General features: G+C 47.3%; 1 long non-coding RNA gene across 1 annotated transcript; it reads left to right on the top strand.

Moving 5' to 3' along the window:
• Positions 1–663: 663 nt before the first annotated feature.
• On the top strand, positions 664–1,729 carry LOC130378190 (uncharacterized). The gene is made up of 3 exons (XR_008894541.1): positions 664–1,060; positions 1,327–1,504; positions 1,617–1,729. It is a non-coding gene; the product is annotated as an uncharacterized LOC130378190 (long non-coding RNA).
• The last annotated feature ends 5,181 nt before the right edge of the window (positions 1,730–6,910 follow it).

Below are 6,910 nucleotides of genomic sequence, written 5' to 3'. Positions count from 1 at the left end.
CGTAATGGGCGAGGATGGCCCGCTTGAGCGTGGGGTAGTGTGCCACCTGGGCCAGGCTGAGATCCCGGTAGGCGCGTTGGGCGTCCCCGGACAGGAAGGGCGCTAGTATGTAGCCCCACTGGTCCGCTGGCCACCTCTCACGGGCCGCGGTGAGAATCCCGTGGAGGCCTGGGGCACTTCTCGGATGGCGAAGAGGACATGCGGAAGCAGCTGGTCCCAGTTTTTCCAATCTGCTTCCATGACCTGGTGTGCACTCGGTCCTTAAGAACCCTCCGCCGTCTCCCTCCGCCGGGTGCTCCGCATCTCCGTGATTGCGCGAGAGCGCTCGATGCGCGCTACCGCGTCGCCGCGCCAAGCGGCACATATCTCCCACGGACTACCTGCCCGCGGAGAGGGCGCTGGCGGGGCTCGAACTCCTCCGTCGGATCGGGGTTGTCACAGTACACAATGACACAAGGACGTGTCATTTTGATGGCACTGACATGTTCATTGACACAGATATTTACTTTTGAGAAACAAACTAAGGATTTTGAGCAAGAGACTTGAGGCCTGTTTCAGGTAGCTGGTTTAACATACTCTGAGTTTAATTCTGCGCTCTGAGTTGGTTGACTCAGAGTTCAGGGTTGAAAAGAAACTCTGTGTTTTTGGTTTCAGAACAGGTGATCAGTGTTGGGTTAATCAACTCTGAGTATGTTCACTCTGGGTTGAGGGCGTGCCTGTTGACTATAAAGAGCCATCATCAATGGATCTCTGATAACATGATCAAACATGGACCAAAAGCGTAGATCCACTTACTTTCTCCCACGGAATTGGAAATTCTAATGAACGCGTATGCCGAGCAGTTACCCAGAGAGAGCTTGGCCTGAAATAGCTGAACAAGTCAATGCGTGAGTAAAATAAATTAGTAAAATAAAATAAAATAAGAGGAAAGTTTAATATCTTCCACTTATTCAATATGTAAATTGTGTGTATGTGTGTGTGTCAATTTACGCAACCCCGAGTTGCCCCAAGAGGACTTGGCAGCAAAAGAAGATGAAGTACAAAAATATAGTTCAAACAGGTAAACTAATGTTGAATTGAAATCAAATCAATTGTGCTGTTTTGCCTGCTGTACCTAATTTAACAGCTATATTCAACATGTGATGGGCCTATATTTAAGCAGTAAATGTAAGTAGTACATTTCCCAGCCACCCCCAACACTGCCAATATTTAATAGGATTTAGATATATTAGAAGGCTACACCTAGGCAAAATGCATTTTATATATATATATAGTCTTCAAAATAGCGCTTACTGAATATTAGGGTAACATTTTCCTCCATGTTAGCAAATCGAAAAAAAGCAGAGGCCGGGAAGACTGGAGGGGATCCACCTCTGCAGCCCTCACAGAGGCTGAGGAGATGGCCCTCAGACAACAGAGTATGCGTCCTGTGGTTGAGGGCATCCCTGGGGGGAGCTCCTCTGATCCCCCCCCACCCCCCAGGATAGAAGTGCCTTTATAAGAGGTTGGTTATTCAAAATAATTAAATATGTACATGCAACCCAGCATGTTGCAAATTAGATGGGCTCTATTCTGCGCTCAAGTAATAATTTCACTGTCTAATCATCTTCTTCCAGTTACTGATGGCGTCATCGCCCTACTTGAACCAGATGCCCTCACCAACCTCCATGCAATTGTAACAATTCAAAGGATGCTTTGGAGATCCAAATTTTGGAACATAAGTTAAAGGTGAGTGAGGTGCAAACTGGGATACTGTTCCCTGCTCTAAAAACATACCCGATATGAATGACTTTTTTTGTGCTTTCAGGAAATAAAGAAATCCTCATAAAAAGTAGATTGTCTTTATTAGAACACGGGCTGTGGTGGGACAAGTTATTTTGTTGAACAGTTTACTCAAAGGGTTTTACTTCAGTGAACAATGCAGACGATTATGCTGAGCATGTGCATGTAGAGAAGAACAGCATCTGGTTAAAAGCAGTACCAGGGTCTTTTCTGCCTTGCATTCTTAAAATTAGTTTCTTGACTTGCAGCAGTTATAGGTCCGTGGTTAGTCAGCTACTCTGATCATGGGAAAGCCACAACGTTAAAGTGACTGTAGTACAGAGCGGGTGGGATGCACGGGACGGATCATTTTGCACATGCGTTAATTGCGTAAAAAAATCAAACTTAAACTTAAAGCATACCCCCGGTGCGTTTGACAGTTAACATGGAGACTGAGAAGGTGGTCTAGATTGCGCTGAAAAACGATAGCGGTCGTGAAGAAAATTATCAGGAAAAGAAAGTATATCCAACCGGGGTCTTAATAATCGTTCCTCACGGAGATTCCTTCTGAGGATCGCAGCCTCTACATCCACAGGCTCTCGTAGAAAAGGACATGCCATTTCTAACACTTCCTTCTGTCGGAGAGCTACCTTCAGCCTTATAGGCAACAAACTCAGAGTAGGTCTAACCACCTCCCGAGCAGGTTAGGTTCACGGCGTATGTTGCCGCAGCAACTAACTCTCGGTTGCGCTGAACCTGCTACCTGAAACGGAAAACCCAGAGTTTCCACTAACTCAGAGCGAACAAACTCGGGGTTGCCTCAAAACCAGCTACCTGAAACAGGCCTTTGCTCTTGTATGAAATCCATGGTGTTTTGCTATTTGTACGAATTGTTTTGAGAAATGCACTTACTGTTTTGCAAATTTCAATTCTGATCTGAGAAATGCACTTACTGTTTTGCAAATTTCACTTCTGATCTGAGAAATGTACCAAAGCGACTGGGAAAAACTGTAAGTGAAAACTATGCAATAGTCTTCAAGGTCCTTTCTCACAGGTCTCACAGGTGAAGATGTGAGGCGGGCTGATGACGCACTGACTGGTTGTCAGTCAGCTGAGAGTCTGACCCTCTGGTTTGTTATGAGAACACACGTTACAGGATAATCCACATGTACCCATGCTAAATGTTATTAATTCAGGTAGTAACAATGGATAATGGATCTCTAGCTCCGGTTAGCTAACGCCAGCCACGCTAATAACGCAAACTGATGCTCTTAAAGATCCCATGGCATGCTACTTTATGAATGCTTTTATATAGCTGTTAGTCGGCCCCTAATACAGTTCTTGATGACCTTCAAGAAATTAAGCCTTGGTGCAGAATTACAGCCAATGCGAGCCGGTCCCACATTGAGTGTGTGTGTGTGTGTGTGTGTGTGTGTGTGTGTGTGTGTGTGTGTGTGTGTGTGTGTGTGTGTGTGTGTGTGTGTGTGTGTGTGTGTGTGTGTGTGTGTGTGTGTGTGTGTGTTTGTGTGCGCTAGAGAGTAGCTGATGCACTGGCCATCTTGTTATTTCAGTGTATATTGACTTTGTTGCAAGGTGCGACAAAGAAAGAGAGACAGTGGAGCGAGAGAGAGAGAGGGAGAGAGAGAGAGAGAGAGAGAGAGAGAGAGAGAGAGAGAGAGAGAGAGAGAGAGAGAGAGAGAGAGAGAGAGAGAGAAGGAGAGAGAGACTGTCTTGTAGCAGTAAATTATGCAGTGTGCCCTCTTTACAATTGCATAGCAGATATGTGACCCAGTATGACAGGTGTAGCATGAATAAATATACGTATATGTACATATATTCACATCTATATTCTATCCAATTTATTTATATAGCACTTATAAATATGATAGAAAGGAGACTTCTATTCTTGAAGGATCATGCCCAGCGTCGGGGGAGATTCGGGCAGATGGCAGCAGATTGGGGACACTGGGACGATTCAGAGGGAAAGAAGATACTCTGAGAGTACAAGTTGTTCCACCTACGTCCAGACCGCTCCTCCGGGCCAAGTTGTTCTCCTCCCTCGCCCTCCCTGGTAGTGGAGGAGCCCAGACCCAGGTGAAGGCGTGGGCGTAATGCATCATTAACCTCCTGCCTGTGTACCCTTACTGAGTGAAAACAGCGGCGTGGGGCCGGGGTCCCAGGGTGCACTCGGGGAGAGAGTGGGCACAGCTGGTGATAGACTATACACAGAGAGAGGGGGGGGGGGGGGGGTTGATGGAACAACGCTGATTAATACACACACACACACACGCATGCATACACAGACACAGACACACACACACACACACACACACACATACACACACACACACACACACGCGCGTACACACAGACTCACTCTGAGAAATTGTAAGACAAGATCCTCACACCCAAGCCCCATCCAGGTGAGAGCGCCCCCATCTAGCAGGTCGCTGACTGCTTCTTCAGCTCAAAGTTGGACATGTGGACACACTGCAGGGGTCAAGTCTGTCCTTAGCAGGCTTCTGGGGTGAGCCAGTTCCAGTCTCTCCAAGTCTTCATCATGTGGGACTTGCTTAACCTTGAGAGTTGTAGTGTAGTTACTGCTTCCATGATATTTTGATTCCATTCAAGAGATAACTCCATTTTCCTACTTCCTCCTTTAGCACACAGACGGCCTCCGAATGGAGGTGTTGTTCCGTTTGTTCAGTCGGTTGTAGCTAATCCCAAAATAATTGCTTGCTGCCTTGATGACAATGAATGATTACTTATACAATCACAGTTACACATATTCATATACATTACTCAGTGGATAATGAGTTAGGACACACAGTCCCAGGTCGGGGCAGAATGCAGCCCCAGAGGGCAGACCACAACCCCAGAAGGCAGTGCGCAGACCGCAGCCCCAGAAGGCAGAATGCAGAACCAGGGGAACGAACGCAGCACCAGAGGGCAGAAGGAAGCACTACAGGGCAGAACGCAGCACCAGAGGACAGAAGGCCGAACGAGAGGGTAGAAGGCAGCACTAGAGGGCAGAACACAGCACTAGAGGGCAGACGGCAGAACGCAGTACCAGTGGGCAGAAGGAAGAACCAGAGGGCAGAAGGCAGCACTAGTGGGCAGAAGGCAGAGCCAGAGTGGAGTTTTGGTGGGACTAGCTCTGGTAAGCGGTCGTGTGAGAGCCTACTGCTGCTCTAAGTAGACCAGGACCCAGCAGACATTTTATGCCCTCTGAGACAAAATACTTTGAGAGGTTAATGAGATTAGACTTGAGTAGATGCGTGAAAAGAGCTGAAAGGTAAAGAAACAAGAAGGTTTAAATCAGTGTTTTGTTGAACTGGCCTCCACTGAGGGAGGGGGGGGGGGTCCCAGGATACCACGTGGGGTGATGAGGACCACGGTGGTCTAGCGGCTGGACGAGCACATGTCTGCTGTACCTTCGTGGGGGCAGGGCATAATAGGCTGCAGTAATTGGTCCCCCAGGGCATTAGACACACACACCCGGTCCAGCCTGACGCCTCACATACCTGCTGCTGCCCCCATACCAGCACATAGATCTAGATCTATGTGTGGGTATAGATCTAGATAGGTATGCATATAGATCTAGATCCAGATAGGTATACATCTATATATATGTATATATATATATATATATATATATATATATATATATATATATATATATATATATATATATATATATAGATCTAGATCAATATGTAACATCACTAGGAATCATTCTAGGGATTTTCCCTGGCGTTTTACCCAAGATCCAAGCTAAGGAAGAAGATGAGGAGGAGGAGGAGGAGGAGGAGGAGGAGGAGGAGGAGGAGGAGGAGGAGGGGTAAGAGGAGGAAAGGAGGAGAAGGAGGAGGAGGAAAGCGTAGTTAGAAGGGAACATTGAGAGTCCCCGTGCCCCGGGGGGCCGCAAATCAACCTCATGAGAGTATTCAGATCAGGGCTCTCTTATAATTGTAATAATAATGCAACTGTAATAATGAGTAATGAGGGAGGGAACGGTGGTATGGTTTCCTCACATCTGCCTTTTATTATACTCAGCTTCTGTCTGTCTGTCTGTCTGTCTATCTGTCTGCTTGCGTTGTTTCATGCGTGTCTGTCTTTGTTTACAAGTCTAATTTATATGCTTGGCTTTCTGTTTTTTATATGCTTGGCTTTCTCCCTCTCAGCCTCCCTCTCTGTCTCTCCCTCTCTCTCTCCTTTCTCTCTCCCCCTCTCTTTTTCTTTCCCTCCCTCTCACCCTCCCTCTCTTGCCATCCCTCCCTCGGCTTCCCTCTCTCCCTCTCTAGCCCTCCCTCTCTCCCTCCAACTGGTTTTACATAAGTTGCAGCCCTTCTCCAAGCTGTTCCTTTGTTCCTCGGCAGATGTCAGACAGAAACGTGGCTCCTCCGTCGCTCCTCCCAGAGCGGGATCACTCTGAGAGCCTAACAACGCCACCTCACCACGGAGAACTGCTCGCACCTCCCAGCTGAGAGCCTTAAAACCCCACCTCACCACGGAGAACTGCTCGCACCTCCCAGCTGAGAGCCTTAAAACCCCACCTCACCACGGAGAACTGCTCGCACCTCCCAGCTGAGAGCCTTAGAACCCCACCTCTCCACGGAGAAACGCTCGCTCCTCCCGAACTGCGGCCCCAAAATACTTTGCAATGCCCAGACACACAAGCCTTAAGGGAAAACTGCAAACGCCACTAACAAACTAACACAAGTAAAACCCTCAACATGAGAAGGGAAGTGAGTGATGTCACAAGATGAACGTTTCAGAATTCGGACTATATCTCCCTCTTTCAAGGCAGTTGGCATACATAGTGGTGTGTGTTCTCACGTCGGTTGTGGAAGGGGTTTGCATACAGGAGAGGTGTCAGTAACAAAACGTCGTAACACACACTTAGTGGAACCCGTGTTGTTAAGAGTGCTTGAGCAGACAGTGTAATAACCGGGCCCGGGCAACACCTCGTCAAAGAGGTCAGGGCTCCTGAAGAGGGCTCCCCATGAAGAAAACTACAATGTATTATATCATCTAAATTATCTTTCTGGTGAACAAAGTCATTCATTTACCTTGTTATGTTTTCATTGCGTATTCATAGCCTGCGTGGGACCGTGGAGGGGAAATGTTCAATGTTAAAAGTCAACAT

This window comes from Gadus chalcogrammus, chromosome 3 (genome assembly GCF_026213295.1).
Source record: "Gadus chalcogrammus isolate NIFS_2021 chromosome 3, NIFS_Gcha_1.0, whole genome shotgun sequence".
NCBI classification, from domain to species: domain Eukaryota; kingdom Metazoa; phylum Chordata; class Actinopteri; order Gadiformes; family Gadidae; genus Gadus; species Gadus chalcogrammus.
Note: the sequence above shows the minus strand (reverse complement) of the source record. Positions and strands in the feature narration are given on the sequence as shown.